At 43.4% G+C, this 16,789-nt stretch overlaps 1 long non-coding RNA gene across 1 annotated transcript in view; it reads right to left on the bottom strand.

Moving 5' to 3' along the window:
* The window catches only part of LOC116959569, a 51,220-nt gene that overhangs the window by 11,225 nt on the left and 23,206 nt on the right, over window positions 1-16,789 (bottom strand). The window contains exons 2-3 of the long non-coding RNA XR_004405944.2: window positions 2,982-3,106; window positions 2,095-2,701 (exon numbers count right to left, since the gene is read on the bottom strand). This is a non-coding gene — a long non-coding RNA (uncharacterized LOC116959569). The remainder of the gene's footprint in view (window positions 1-2,094; window positions 2,702-2,981; window positions 3,107-16,789) is intronic.

Raw genomic sequence — 16,789 nt, 5'->3', positions numbered from 1 at the left:
GCCGTATCCCGTCCAGGCTGGCTGGACATTAAGAAGTCACTCGTGCCAGCTGAGTAGTTTCCAGGCACGAACAAAAGGCAAGCCGTGACTGCTGGAGTTGGAGCATTTCTGAGCTCTGTATCTAAAATCTCTGCCTATTAATGTGCAGGAAAAACGTAATAGAAAAAGCATGTTCCTCTTGCCCTGATCGGTCTGCCCACTCCCATGCTCTGTTGAGGCAGCATGGCCAGATCCAGAGACACCACTTCATGTCAGTGAAACATCACCTCTGAGAGCCCCTGTGGCAAGTCCTTTCAACCAGGGCTTAGCTTCCCCCTGGCAAGGAAGAGGGACATATTTCTTACTAATGGGGATAACTTCATTGGAATGATATGTACTCTAACTGTGCTGAATGAAAAATGAGAAAATCCCCCTATGGTCCTTCCCCCCTGAGTCCCACATAACAAGTTTGTCTCCCTATCCCCTCACAATTATAATCCCACCAGTAAAGGAGCTGGAGGCTCATTACCTAGCTGCAAAACGAAGTACGTTAGCAGGACAGATGGATAGCTGGCAGTAGAGTCTGAAACAGGCTAAAATCCAGAGTGCTCTGAAATATGCCCTTGGGCTTTCTCCAAAGCCTGTTTCTTTTTATAAGAGGATTTTTAACATTCAGAAGTTCATAGGAAGCTTGCCTGCTTCCATAAGGTGTCATCGTCCACAGCCTAGAATCCCCAACTGGTGTTTGGATTCAGCATTTGTGAGACAACATTGCTACTCCTTGGTCTGCCACTAAGATTTTGAAGTTGAGTTGCCCAGAGAGCAGCACTCCCTGTGCCACAAGTGGTCCTGGGGAGGACTGGTAGGAAACCCCACAGAGACCAACCACCCCTGGGGCAGAATCTTCTCAAAGTGATCCTGTGGTACTCAGACCTCGAAGCAATATTAAAAAAAAAAAAAAAAATTCTCTTTTTCCTCAACTGTTTTGGCAGCCATGTCTGTTTCTTTGTCAAGAGGAGAGGAATGTCTGTGCTGACAGACAGCACAGGGCTATGTACAGACCAGCCAAGGGGGTTGAATCCTATTGTCCTACATGTCCGACAGCCTCTTTGTTTCACGTTTTCCTATAGCATGAGCCAATTTCCTTGTACCCTTTCAGGCATGAGAGTTGTCCTTACTAATTCCTTTGCTCACTATATAGTGATGATTCACATCACTGGCAAAAAATATACTGCTGTTGGGCTATGCAGAAGGTGCCTTGTACAGAGATGTCTGAGACATCCTTCCACTGCCTACAGGGACAAGATGTGCTCTGTGAGCACAGCCAGCTTTCTGCACTGTACATGGCAGGCTTGTGCCTTCTGTCAAAAAGGGGTCCACCTTGCTGCAGCAGGGACCAATTCTGCTGCTCTGAGTAGGAACACTGAGCTGCTCTGCTGAGTCTCAGGAAGCTCAGGGGCTACAGACCATCTCCCCAGGAGATGGCTACAAACCATCATGAAAACAAAAAGTCAGACAAGTAGCAAAGACAAGCTGGTAACAAAATGAGTGTTGCTCATTTTTGTAAGAGAATAGGGTAGGGATAAGTGCTACCCCATCTCCTGAGGTTGTCTGTACAACCAGCAAAGACCCCAGCTTCTCTTTCCAATCTCATGTGCCATGGAAGAGTGGTGTATCTCAGTGGGTGGTTCCATCTTTCAGACTCCCACTGCTTAGGCAATAGACTCCGTGGCTGTGCTGGTGTGAGGGACCAGAGGCAAAGGATTGCTTTGCTTCTCATGTTGGAGCCTGCCCCACCATGCCAAGGTACGTGGACTAGGAAGAGGATTTGTGTTACAGATGATGCCAGCATCCTGTACCGATGAAGTAGAACTGACATTTGTCACTGCAGAGTAAGCAGAAAGCACCATCAGTTGAAGCTACCGATGCATATGTGCTGGCAATATTGAGATCGGGAAACAAACATTGCACATGCAACAGCCACCTTCCACCCAAAGGTTTCAGACAGGCAGGTTTACAAATCCTGCATTTCTGAATTAGCCTTCCCTGATTCCTCTGCAAGACAAACAAATGTGACAGCACAATTCTGCAGGTCACTAAAGTATGGATGCTCACCTGTAACTCAACGAAGCACGTCCCATTTGGGGCTGGTGATAATTAATCCCCATGCCACCATGCAGTTCCTTTGTCATCATTTGACCATATGGCTTCTCAAGCTTCCTTTAGCTATTAATTCAAAAGCATTTCTCTTTGCAATATTAACTTGAGCTGGAGCACAGGTGTTGCCCTACTTTAGCTGCCATCTGCACACAAAACCCTTCTGTAGCTGGGATCGGTTGGCTTAGATGGTCAAGTGGGCATACTACAGTGCTTTGTAGAGTGTTTGCAGGCTACTGCCATGGACCACCTGAGGTCCTCCATGGCCTTCCCAGAATTCTCTGCCAAGTGTCCAGAAATAAGCAAGTTCTCTCACAGTGCTATGAAAAGCTGATGATGCATTTCGGCCTACTACACAGCTGCGATTCACGCTTGTCCTGGTGTCGCATGGAAGTAAGCTCGGGGCTGGTATGGGCATGCAGTGTTTCTGCTGTCATGGGTGCCAGGCTCACTCAAGGTTGGTGATATGACCGTAGGTAACTTGGGTTGTCTCTGCTGGGAGGACTTCACAAAAGTTCAGCAGCCAAGAACAAGAATATCTTCATGAAAAGTTATGTAACACAAACTGTTTTAACAAAAAGAAGCAAACAAAAAAACACACACAAAAAAAGGATGAATTTAATCAAAATCATTAAAACAAAACAAAACAAATCACAGAGAGGATTCCTTGAAACGGTAGCTCTGTAAAGCACTTTAACCCGAGCCTACAAAGATACTAAATAAAATGAGGAGCTTGGTCTTGGAGTTTTAAGGAGTGTCTAGGGCACCTGCCCCTCTGCCAAGCGTTTAGATGAACTCCTAAAATAACATATCCAAAAAGAAATGAGAGACTGTGTTTTACTTACAGAGGAGGGGAGTCAGAGCAATTAATCTGCCAGAGGCAGTCCTCTTCATTACAATGAGTAAGTGTTTACTGTTCCTGAGTGGGGTACAGGTGATGTGTACTTTAGAGCAGACAAAGATGAATTATCTGGAATAGATAGCAGACATTTGAGCTTATTAGGGAGGTGAGGGGTCTGTTCGTTTTACCTGCAGCTGATTCTCTGCTGAGCTGTGAATAAACTGGCCACCAATTCAATGTCATGCTACCTAGTCCAAAGACAGATTAACTACTTTTACCCCTTACTAAGGCAGTAGTGCATATCATTGGATTCAGTGCTGTCAGGAAGACAAGGGTATGACTCAGGGTTTGTTTTTTTCTCCCTTTCTTTGTTTTGATTTGTTTATGAGGTGGGTGGCCATGTTCCAATGTGCTTGTAATGAACATGCTGATAGCAAGCTAAAAATAATTTTGGGGGAGTATTTTACAGAAGTCTCTATAACAACAAAACATATAGATATGTCACAGTAAACCCTCACTAAGTATGCAGTTGTTTATTATCTAGGAAGGCAGCAATAAAGAACTGGATATAGTCTGTATTTTTGAAAGCATTGTTTGTTTGTGAGATAGAGGATGTACGGATGCTTCTTTCTGATTTTGATCCAAAAGTTTACAGTTTACATTCTTCTCTATTTCCATTAAACCTGCCACAGCTTATCACTTGATAATGATACATTTCATAACTGGCCCTTTGTTGTTCAAGATCTAGTGTCATTAAAGGCTTAATGTGACTTGCAACGTAAAACCCGTATCAAAAATAATTGCAATCATCTTGCTTTTTACTTAGGAAAAAGAAAGCTTAGTCTTTAGAAATATTACGAGCAAATTATATTTCAGAGGCTCTCAGATGGTTTGGATGCCAGTTACACTGCAAGTAAAATTCAGGCTTCTAAATCTTACTGTGTTTCCCAAAAGATTTAGGGCAAAATCTGTGTCCCTACAAGAGGATCTGGACAAGACTGTTTATACCCTTTAAGATCTGATCTCAATCTTAGGACCAAACTGTGGGAGAGAAATCACAGAGGAATAAAGGGAGGCTCCTATCAGCTACAAATAGGCTGACCATAAGTAAATTTTGGAGGAGATGGCTGAATCCATGCTTATAATGACCATTTCTCTTGTTAAGATACGTATCAAGATGCATAGTGTTTGATGGTTTTCCTTAAAGCTGCAGTTCTGCAGAGAACTGGTGTGGTAAGCCCCTCAGCTCAATTGCTTGTTTCCAAGTTTGTTTGAAGGTGGACAACAGTGAAGGTGAAATACAATGGCTCAGACAGCAAAGAATGCAATGCTTCTTGTTTTAAGACACTGATAATTAAGCCGTTAAAGATTGCTGGGGCTGGCAATACCATGTCTACAGGGAGCTAATTACTTGTACAACTGGTAAAATACCATGACAACAACAAAGAACGACATCTTATAGACAAGTAGTAATGACAAGCTCCTGCCCTGCAGCATGCAGTTGGAAGGGCCAGCCTATACCCTCCCAAGGCAGTGGCATGTCTCAAGTGAGTAAGAGCAACACAGAAACCACATTTCTGCTGTGAAGGTAATTAGAAAGGTTGCAGTAAACTCTAAGAAATGTACAGACTGGAGATGTGTCAGTCAGTGAGGATACACTGCAGCTGTACAGTCTGCATGGTTAGCTGCTGCTTCAACAGCAGAGCAATGGGCCCAGGGGCTTGCTGATTCACTCCTTCCTGTTTTTCATTTTGCTCTTTCATAGAGATTGTGGGTTTGGTCTACAAGCCTCTCCAAGGGCATCTGCTTTGGTGTTCTTTTTTTTTTTATTATTATTTTTCTCACCAATACCCCCAAAGGACTTCCACTTATTTCCCTTTCTGTGCAGCAACAGCAGCACAGAGGCTCTAATTTGTTTGCTGGAAGCATATTTTCATGGTGAGAATGGCACATCTTCCTCTGAGACCTTTCAGAAGAGCCCCACCTTGCATAATTGCAGGATTTCAGCTGAGGTCTAACTGCTGAAGGATCCCTTTTTACTCAGCAACCCAGTATCACTTACATCTTTCCCTAACTATAAAAGCCTTGATTTTTAATTCATGTAATTTTCCCATTGAGAACAAAGACTAGTTGAGGCATCTGCTAAAATCTATTAATGTAGCTACTTGTTGGAAAATAATTCAAAACAAATTTCTGTGAGGTAGAAGCTTAAAAGCCTTAAGGGGAGTGGCAATAAAATATCTAATTTCATTTACAGGACACCTGTCAAAATTCAGGTAGCCTTGGTTGTGGCACTTATTTATTTGTTATTAAATTGTCTTATTCCCGTTCCAGAAGGACTGAAATCAAGGTTACATTTGTCCTTTCTGGTGACACTCTCAATGGGCAGGCCAGTGACTGGATAGTATGAAAATTCTGTGGTACACAGTATATATTTATATAGGGGGTTTTTTAGGTGTTTTTTTTTGTTGTTGTTGTTTTTGTTTGTTTGTTTGTGTTTGTTTTGGGGTTTTTTTGTGTTTTTTTTGTTTGTTTGTTTGTTTGTTTGTTTTTTTGTTTGTTTTTTTTTTCCCCAGGGAAACCTAAGACATGATAAATGCCCCACTGGGTCAGATCAGTGACCCATCTAGCCCACTGCCCAGTCTCTGGCAATGGCAGGAGAACCTGTTCAGGGAGAGAGTATGAACCTGGCCACTTTCTGCACTTCACTCCCCTTTGAACTTTCCCAGCAATCACAGCTGTTACATTTGGGGTGTTGGAGGGTATATACCTGCATATACATTTTGGTATCCATGTGTGAACCGGTTGTCCATGAATTTGTCTCATACCTTTCTGAACCTGCTGATGCTCTCTGACTACACACCTGCTTATGGCAAGAAGGCCCAGAAGTTACCCTCTGTGTAAAGGTGAAATTTTAAAAATGTGTTTTAAGTGGATCTACTAGATTCATCTAGTGCTCTCACCCTCAACTTCTTGTATGGTGGGGTTTTGTGAACATTTCCATGTTCTTGTTTCACCTACTGTCTCCATGGTTTTATAAACCTTGATCATATTCAGCCTCGGTCTTCTCTCCAAACAGGGCAGTATTAGTCTTTTTAATCTCTTTTCATAAGTAAGTTTCTCCATCTTCTGAGCTGTTTTAGTTGCCCTTCTCTGACCCTGCTTCATCCTTTCTGAGATGTGGAGACCTGAGCTTCACCTGGCTGCTGCAGGTGCACCATTTTTATATTATAGAGCTGCAAAACGGCACCTTCGGCCTTGATCTCAGCCATCTTCCCGATGAGACAGAAGCATCTTCATGGTGCATAGTGGGTGTCTGTATTGCTATATATACGTCAGGACTAATAGCACAAAACTGCAGCCATTTGCCTATCAAAACAGCACAACATTCCCTGAAAAATCTATCAGAAGATGTATGGATGCTCCTGAAGACAGAATTAGCCATTAAATTCTGGTGACTGCTGTTTTTCAAATGGTGTAAAGGGAAAAAAAAAAAAAAAAACAAAACAAAACAAACCAAACCAAAACCTCAGAACTTGAAAACCTGCCTGAAGCTCTTTCACAATGTCATGCATTTTTTTCTGCATTGTGGAAAAATAACACTCACCAGGAAAGCCCCAAACTCTGAATTGATGCAAAATTGCTAGGCGCAATTTGAAAGGAGGAATTTTTAAGTCTCTCAGACCTGGACTTCGGTCACCTTCCTGCAGCTCTCTTTTCCTTTCCTTGCCCCTCTGGACAGCATAAGGGATCCAGATAAAGAAAGAAGCCGTGGTGACTGGGGACCTAACTGTGGGCTCCTGTTTGTGGACACCAGCTGGGAATCTGCTTCAAATTAATACCTCCTTATTTTTCCTCTTAAAATGATCCTCCAAAAAGGTAGCAGCCAGAAGCAGAACTCGTGGCAATCCTGCTCTGCTGAAAACCTGGCTTGTGAGCCTCAGGAGAGGGAGAATGGTTCAAAACTGTGAGACAGAAAGACATTGCAGAAACCACACAGTTTTCCTGGCTCTTTCCATTGGATTTTTCCATCAAAAAAAGGATACTTTGGCCTAGTGGCAGTAACTTGAGGTTCAGCATGCCCAGAGAAGAGCTCTCTCTGCACGAGGCTTCCTGTGAAACCCACAGGAGGAAAAGCTGCTCTGTTCCACGCGGGCACACGGAGGGAAGGCTTGATAGGGCAGAAGCGTGGCCAACTGCTACAAGAAACACCCAGGTCAGAGGCACAAACAGTGCCAATTCAGCATTGAATTTCAACCACGTTGCTCACTAAACTTCCTGTAACATTAGCAGCTGCACGGCTGAACCTGCATGAACTCATTTTTGCCCGGTCTCTCCTTAATGCAGACCCCGCTCCCTCGTCCCGTGCCCTCGAGCGGCGATGAGCTCCCAAGGACTCCCCAGCTCGGGCTGAGCGGGCACGGCCGGTCGCGAGCGCGAGGTGCCGTTTGTGCTTTGTAAGTCGCATGGAGGAGGAGGTTTGGCTGAGCTATTTCAGAGGGCACGGTGTGTTTGCTGCTCCGCTGCGTCTCTCGCAGCAGCGATGAGCAGGGCTGGCTCAGGCAGCCCGTGAAGGCACCTGAAGGCAAGCGCGGTGCCTGCTCCTCACTCCTCCACACGACTTATAAAGGCAGAGTGGGAGCGAGTGACAGCAAGACAAGCCTCTTGCCTCACAGGCCCACAGTCTGTAAGACTGGAAGGGCATTAGCATTTTCCACCCATGTACAAAACCCCCTTGCAGAGGACACAGCCGTGGGAAGGGCTACCTATGGGGCTCTAAATCCCTGCCTTCTGCAGTTACTCCCTGCAAAGCCTTGCTTTGCCCTGCCTGAGCTTTTTTACCCTACTCCTTGGTAATGCTCCCAACCCTCCTCCCTCTGCTTAATCCCATCTCCACCCTGTGGGAACGCTTTAATTCTCAAGGCCTGGCTGCCTCTGGGACCAGTTTCAAGGTTATCAGCTGCTTCATGCATTATGTGTCAAACACCCTGACTGAATTGTTCTTTCCTGATGCTGACAGCTCCAACCAAATAAATATTTAATACTTTACGGTGGTGGGAACTCTTCAAAAATTCATGTCCTTTCTAATGTCCCCCAGAGAAAATTAAAAATCTGCCACTCCAAGGATACCAGCAACTTCTGCAAGCCCTAGGCTTGCATCTCTGGTCTTGCATGCCAGTGCCTCTATGCAGTGCATGTAAGCACGCATGTTCTGCTTTTTGCCTAGCTATGGAGCTAATCTGAGCACTCCTCACTTTGCAACCTCCTTATGTATACGTGGACTAGTTCTTACAGTCCAGGTTTTACATCCCAGGTGTGTATAATGCCTCTGTCTTGTTTACTGCAGGTATGGAATTTGCAAGGTTTCACATGGCTTTTCTCCACACAAAGGATGGGTGGGTGGTTGGATGGACAGATGGATGGATGGAAGGAAGGAATTCCTGCTGGACTGGGCTCTGCATGGCAATCTGCTAGAGACCAGTGAATGTAATACTCCATACATTAGTCATTCACAGTGAGAATGTGCACTAACATCATGGAACCCCTCTGTCTTTGGAGGGTGACCTTCATGCTACACAAGGAAAATAGGAGTTGTTTGGGGTTTTTTTAGTTCTGCAAAGTTACATGTGTCTCAAAGTTTCTCCTATTTCACTTTCTTGATAGGTCCCCATTGATAACAAAAGATGGGATACAGTTATTAGACCCAGGGTATTTTTGTTGAGCTCTTAGTTTTTCTGTTGGCCAGGAAGGATCAGCACTGGCTATTTAACCTTTGCGTTCAATGGTGTACAGCATTTTCATACACAGACCTTTCTCTTGGTGCTTTTCTGCCTCTTAATGGTTGTCTGGTCAAAGGCATTCCCATGTTTCCCTTAGACATTTATAAACATGTATAAATATACTTTAGACTGGTACAGTCCATCTCATCCTCTCCTACTGTCTTCTTTCTATACCAGTCCAAAGTGAACGATGCAAACTTACAATATTGCTTTATGAGATGCATATGAGCCTTGCACTGTGCATGGGGATGGGAGGATCAGGGTCAGCAGCTTTGTAGCTTGTAGACAGCTGAAGGAAGATAGCCATATGAAAAAGAAATCATACGAAAGAGCATATAATGCAGGAAAAAAGCAACCAGTAATGTTGGAACTAAAGACTGGAAATTAGCTTTCCAGAAAAAACAGTGAAGAAAATCAAACAGAAATTGAACTCAAACTTCAGGTTTTCATATTTAAAATCAACTCTTCGTTAATTCCAAGCTTTTTAACCCAGCACTTAATCAAAGGAAGAGCTTTTTTGCCTCCTCTCTTTTCAAGTTGAGCACTGCATCTTGACCACAAACTATTACTGTCATAGTGATTTACCTTTCTGGCATTAGTTATGGCCTTTGCATCCATTTCCAGCTCACTGGGTGGTTAGTTTAGCCTTCCGGCATTTAGGGGAAATGTCCAGTGAACAAAAGTTACAGCAGTGGCAAATCCAAACATTTAAAAAAAGAAGACAGAAAAAAAAAAAAAAAAGACAGACTTTGGAGAGAGAGGGGAATTATCTGCATTTAATTTCTGCATCTAAAAGCTCATGCTTTTAGAATTCACACTACCTAGTCTGCCCTCACAACTGTGAGGGCAAAGAATGCAGATTTTATGTTTAACCCAACGAAAACCACATGACTCCAGAGATCACCTTAAAATGACAATACAAAACACCAGTGGTTGCTCTCTCTCTGATCCCCAGCTTCCTTCCAGAGGTCTCTAACAGCTTTACCTGTTGCTTGTAGATGCCCACAACTACTTTATTACTTGGTAGCTACAAAGAGCAGACCATAGTGTCTTGTGGAAGCACTAGTGAGGCACTGCAAGCATCACATAATGCTTTTTTGGTGACAACCTCTAGCACTGAAGTCCTGAGAGGAGACGGAACGACTGGTGAGCAACCTGCCCACAGCTGAGCGACGGTGATGTGAAAATGGTCCAAGGCACCTCAGTGCCTGATTTTGCAGGTGGATACATGAAGAGGAGAAGCTAAGCCCTCCCCAGGAGCCCCACATGGTTGGAGATCTGGCAAGAGATGCTGTCCCAGCTGCTTGATGCCGGCTGCCTGTAGCAAGAGCAGCGGTAGCTGCTGAGGCTGGGAGCTGGGGTCAGCTTGACCCAGAGCCCCTGGGTACCTGCGTTGCACAGGCACGCAGCTGGTTGGCCCTGAGGCCAGCAAGGCTGTAAAAATGTTGGACTTTTGGGCTTACCCTTAGAAAGCAAGCATATCGATTGCTGTAGCATGCAAACGTGTGATTGCACTCCAGTGGCCTGTGGTCAGCGGTAGAGCCAGGAGCATGCAGATGTGATTACAAATATTGTCTACATGGACAGTTGCACTGACTCACAAACTCTACCATGCCTTTATATTGAAGCCCTATTTTAAGGTCAACAGAGCATGTCCAACTTGAGCTCTATCCCACTGGAGTGTGGGGGCAGTGCTCCTGCTTCCTTGTATTCTCTGTGGGTGTTGTGTACCATAAGGACAGAAAAAAAAAGAGCCACATACTGAGCTTGTGTATTCTCATTAAAGACAACCCAAAATTAAAAGAAAAAAACAACCTATTCCACCAATGTCCCTTTTCTCAGACTTATAAATGATCAGAAACTCATAATTTGCATCCAGAGGCTTCCCAGAGCTATGCTGGACTTTGCAGTCCATCATTCTCTAGCTCATTACTTTTCACTAAAGCCTTGCTTTATCCTTCCCCAGCTTTACCTTTGTCATCAACTGTTTTCACTTTATCTACATTTTGAAAAAGTGAATCTTATCTCCTTTCAAAACCTTCTTCACATGGACAGACTCCTGATGACAAAAAGAAGCGTCTTATTCATTCTCATAATGATGAAAAGCCACAGAAGGGACTAAGAAAAGCAAGGATTTTGCTTGCTGAGGGTGTCGTGTGCTGCAGCATTTGTGCAGTCTGTGGTTTTGAAAGATACTATCTACACAATCAGCAAAGAACAAGTAACAAGAAGGAATGATGTAGTTTTTGTAGACTTAGTCAAAAATAGTCTACAGAATTAATTACTTCAAATGGTTAGGCAAGCTGACACAATTTAACATCTGTGGATTTTTATTTTGTTTTGCCTGTGTCTTAGCAGAGATAGCAATGATTGGCCAGGCTTACCACAGCCATGTGCATGTCAACTAAATGCAGAACAGTTGTTAGCTCTGGATATTTGCTGAGGATAGGCTTTCTGAGCCGTAGCAAAATTAGGCTGACACAAATGTAGTATGCATGAGAGATGTGCATTCAAAGGACAGGACATCATGCCCATGTACACATATCCAGGGACTTGCCATTGACTCATTTTTTTAACTTGGAAACTTGAGTCGCTGGTCTTTTGCTCTTTTTGGTAAAGAGCTTTGGGATCTCTGCTGTCTACCCATAAAGTGCATTATTATGAAACAGTTCCCTTGATTGCCCTTTCCACAGGCAGACATTGGCCCTTTTCCAAAGGCATATTGTATTTGCATTGATCACACTGCTGACTATATGACCTTGTCATTAGGAAAACAGAAAACATAAAATATGAGTTACTTGGGCTCCTTCAACATTATTCATTGTTTTATTTTCTGATCTCTGAAAGAGATTGCAGAGCCAGCAGGAGGTCTGTTTGAGACCCGCTGACACCATGGAATTTGTGGTACTTTAATTATCAAAATGATCTAAACAAAAGAAGTTAACAACTGAGTAGTGTATGATTGATTGTTAGCTGTAAACTGCAAAAATGAATTTGGCAGCTGAAACGGTTACGTGAAACTCTAGGGGTTGCTTCTCCAACACCCTGACTAGGGCATCAGATTGGATGTGCTGGATGTAAACAAAGCTGGAAGCATTCACAGAAGATTGTTTCTGTATTCACAAGAACCCTTTTTCTCTGTTATTGTGCTGTAAAGAACTACTCAGTCATTATGGTGGGCATCCTCATTGTTCTTCAGGTCAGTGTCCAGTCAGCAACTGTAATGCTTCTGGAACTGGGAAAGAAAGATCAATATAAGATCACAGGGGAATCAGGACAGAGGAAGACCTGGAGACTGCACAAAGCCAAGAGTCACAGACTAGAAACAACACCCTGAGAATTAGTAATTCCCAGCACAATGGTGATAGGCCTGGGGCTAGAAGACCCAGGACTTGTTGCCTATCTGTTGGTAGCAGAATGTCAGTGACAGTACAGGAGAGCAGGGTGAGTTCATGGTCCCTGCATGCCTCTTCCCTCAATCCTCTCGAGTGTTTACAATTTCATATTCACTTAACATGCACACAGATGCATCAAGCCCAGCCAGTCTGCACATTCAAAAAGTGCAGAGGGCAGTGCTTTCTCCCATAGCACATTAATTTGTGGCTGTGAGTTCTGGTTTCACCCGGATGCTAGAAGAATATGCATATTTAAAAACAAAAGGGAGAAAAAAAAACCACCCCCACAAACAAAAAACCAACTTCTTGGCTATATTTGTGGTAGAAAGGTCTGTCAAGGGCAGTTCAGTGGATGCAGGCACAGCAAAGTTCAAGAAGTCCTTAAGCTGCAGCTTGCTAGACAGTATCCTGGGGACAGAATAACCCTGTGCTTGCCCTTTGCTAAGCATCCCTTATTTGCTGTGAGAGACTGGCCTTTTCTGGCACCCTGTCTGGCTACCCTCACCTTCTTAGGTCTTTATCCTGAAGGTTGGAAGGAAGGCTTGGGTCACAAGGACAATTTTTCCCCTTTCACCTCGCTACCAGCATGCTCTTAGGAGCCAAGTCAGAGAGTGTTAGGAAACACTGTCAGGAAACATGAAAACAAATGTAGCTATGTAGTTTGCAGTTTTTAGTAAAGCGCTCTTCTTTTCTTCCCTGAAACTGTGTTTAAGGAAAGCCACATAGAGCTAATTACTTGAGTGCCTGCAGTGATTTTCCTCACACTCAGAATATGCAAATCCTACAAAAATCACAGAAAACTGCCATAATGAAGCACTTGCAACAACACTCTGTGACAAGAGTTGATCTCGGGACTTATTTGTGTATTTTTAGCATGTAAAAATAAGTTTGTCAAAGTTTGCAGTTCTGTCAGCACATGTGACTTTTAGTTCATCTCTCAATACCATGTATTTTTGTTAGCCAGAATTGCTACAATTGGCTTCCTAGGAGAATCTCCATTTTCTGAAAATAGAAACTAATGGGTGGTCATGAAAATTGAATCAGAGGAGGAGATGGGGAAGAGGAATCCAAAGCTGACTTGGCAAAGATAATAAGTATTAGGAGCTAGGAAGACAGAGCTTACAAGAAGCCAAGATTCAGAGGCAGAGTTCCCATTGTTTAGGTGAGCCGAGTGAGAAACTGGCTGGGATGACTAATAAAATTGTACAGGGTGCCCTAGATGGGAAACTGGGCATTAGCCAGAACATGGGGGTGAAGCTGACAACAGGAACACACATAAAGTCAGAGGGAAATCTGGGCAAGGAGATGGAGAGGAGGACGAGCACAAACAGTTTGGAAAAAAAGGGCAGAGAGAAAAAAAACAGCTGAGTGGAGAATCTTTTCCTGTAAGTAATCACCTTCCCCCAAGAAAGCCATGATTTCTGTACCTTCCCATCACTCCACATCGCAAGGATGAGGGATTGTTATTGCAGTCATTTCCTTGGTCTGGGTAAGAGGTCTGCATAGGGGACCTACGTGTCCCAGCTTGATGCTACAACATGGAATTTCTACTTTTATAACCTGGGTAACTATATACTGCACTCTCTCTGTCCTCACCAGAAAGATTTCAAAGTCAGGCTTTCAAAAGTTGGAAGTGCCAGGGTTAAGAATGACTCTGTGTGTATGTCTGTGTGCGTGTGTGTGTGTGCTAAAGGACCACTGTTAATTTGATGATCACACAGCACTCCATGGGACCCTTGCCTCACCCAGTGCACAAGATGGATGGTGCTCACTTCATGAGCAGCTGCTCAGTGTTTTTTCCCTTCGTTGTTCGGAGTGTGTCTCCATGCCTTATTGACTGCATACTATCCACGTTGAAGGCAATTACTTTCCTCATGAGTTTTTCTGTGCTGCTTATTGCTATAGTAACTGTGCCTCACAAATACTAACTCATCTGTTTTCTCTCTTCCCCTCGGAGGTGGCAGGGCACTACCTGTATTTCATGAATACAGAGCTGAGGAGCGGAGAGCAGAAGGTGAACAGAAGTCACCGATTTCAAGTGTCCGTATTAGAGTGGGACTTCATGTTTCACAGCACGCGGTGACTCACAGCACTTTGCATGCTCTAGCTCCAGCTTGCTTTGCCTTTAGTTCTTCAGTCCCTCCTGCAATTTCAAAGCCTCAAGTCAGGCAACTGGAAAATAATGAACATGTAACTACTGACTATCTCTGAAAAGTCTGAATGACTTAACTAACGTCACATACAAAATCTGTGACACAGATTGGGACAGTATCTATTCATGCAGCTTATTGTTCATCTACCTCTAACCATGACACCAACCAGTCTCATTCATCATGTACCGCATGTTCTAGGTGCATTGTTATGGATTACAGCGGCAAGGAAAACATCAGCTAATACAGTAGTACAGTGAACTGAAAAAAAGTATTGCCAACTAAATGTTGCAGACATTACAGATCAAGTCATTCAGGTATGCCTTAGCAGTGTGAATACTCTGCTTGCTTGTGCATTTGTCCTTTTTCTGTTCTTCATTACGTGTTTTAATTCTTTCTATATTACATCCCTCTGGGTTGGGACTGTCCTTTTCTGTATTTTCAAAGCATCCTGCATATTCTTGAAATTATTTGAACATTATTTGAAATTATTATTACTGGTGAAATATGTAAATACCACCATTTTAGATGAGGGAAAAGTTAAAGTATGGGGCTTAATTTAAAAAAAAAAAAAAAAAGGTTATAATGATTGCACATTTCTTCTCTGTACAAGAAAAAAAGGCTCTCTGTGAGCACACAGTCCTTCTCCTGTGGCAGGCTGGACACACAGCTGAACACAGGAATGGGCTTTTTGGGCACTGATGTGCAGAAGTTGTAAATAATTCAGCACATACCTATTTTGGAGGGTATAGATATATGTGAGTCACTCAAAGTAATGTAGGAAGTCAATCAATCTTGTCATCTAATCAGTATAACAAAGGAAAAAATATGTTTCCCTAAAATAGCAAGCAAATAAGCCACGTGAGAGGTAATACTTCAAATTTTGCTGAGAGTTTGTTAGTTCAAATAAGCACCAATCTTTCTCACTTAATTAGCCTCCTTAGGGAGCCACATTGCAGGTGTTTTTCGTTATTTGCAGCAGAAGTTTAGCAATTTCTCTTCACATTGCCTTTTCTCAGGACAAACCTCTGCTTTCCAGCTGGGGATAGTTTTGTTTCTAAATTGTTTCTGTCTTTATCTCTCCCAGATCATTGAAGTGAAAAGCACTTTCTCCTCCCTGATCCTCCTCATGTATCTTCCTGGAGAAGAAAAAGCAGATGTAGGCTGGGGAAACAGTGCCACTGCCTGAAATCTCATCTGTCTGGATGCTTACTACAAGGACAAATCAATGAAGGAAGGGATCTTTTTTTATCATTAGTAATAGAACAGTTCTGGCCAGATGCAAGGGAAAAATAGGGTTCTCTCGCTAGGTTTGACCAACTCCCTGAAAGATTATATTAAGCTGTTTTCAAGGGCTTATGTCTTATTTTAGCAAGTCACACACTTACATGCCCAGCTGCCCCCCACTCGTACAACTCAGGGTGTGTCAGATTACTTCACGTGCCAGAACAGGAGTGACCTGTTGGCTACAGAAAGTATTTGAGAATGTAGTTATGCAGAACAGTCCGTCACAGGCTTTCTGTGGGGTGGTTCTTCAGTTCATGGAGCATTCAAACTCTATGGTTGGCTTTGGTTTTTGCTATTACACCCTTGCCTTTAAGGGTGGGTCTCAGACACCCATTTTGTGCATCCATTCCTCTCCTCCTAGGCTATTTGGGATTTGAAAATTTACAGCAAGATTTTTTTTTGTAAGAAAGTGTTAAAGAAATTAGTGCTTTCCATTGATTTAGCTGGAAATTGGGTGCCTCTGAAAACGTTACTTTGTGCCCTGTGTTTCTAGGCATGCTGAATAAGTGACCTCTAGAAAATATGGGGCCCGAAACTACAAAAATATTCATGGTAAATTCAAAATATGAACATAATCCCAGCCATGTATCTTGGGAGCTTTTCTGAGATCCTTCCCAAGGCAGGTGAATCTCTGACGGGAGGCATGAACAACTGTGGAAGTGGGTGAGTGTGAAACAGATAAAATAATTGTAGACTTACAGTTAGGAGTATTCATTTTCCTTCCCGGCAAGGACAATTGCAGAAGGTCTGTTTAGTGAACTGCACTGGGATTTTTGGCAGGAGGTAGCTTGGAGCGGGGTTTAGCAGCTTTATCTGCAGACACTCCTCAGTATTTTAACCCACTAGCAGGGGAGATTTGTGCACATTGTCAGCTTTCCTAGACGGAAAACTCTCTTAGCCTATTGACTAATTAGGTCGTTTTAACTTACAGAAACATTAAGCCCTGATTTTTAAATCTGGCATTGAAATGCTGCCACTGAAGCATTCTTGCCTCCACCTCCAAGTTTGCTTTTGCCAACATTAAGTGTGATATAAATCAGTGGATCTCTGACTAGCTGCCTCTTAGCAGTTGCTTTAATATCTGCATCCTGGCATGTGGGAGCAGGCAAGAGAAGACGTGTGCCTGGGATGTGAACAGAAAGCAAGCAGGCCAACGTGCCCTTTCCAGTTTGTTCCCCAAGGTGGGCGGGAGCCCCCGCT

The sequence above is a fragment of the Tyto alba genome, unplaced genomic scaffold (assembly GCF_018691265.1).
Source record: "Tyto alba isolate M040663 unplaced genomic scaffold, T.alba_DEE_v4.0 Super-Scaffold_18, whole genome shotgun sequence".
Lineage (NCBI taxonomy): Eukaryota > Metazoa > Chordata > Aves > Strigiformes > Tytonidae > Tyto > Tyto alba.
The sequence above is the reverse complement of the archived record's forward strand: the minus strand, read 5'-3'. Positions and strand labels throughout refer to the sequence as shown.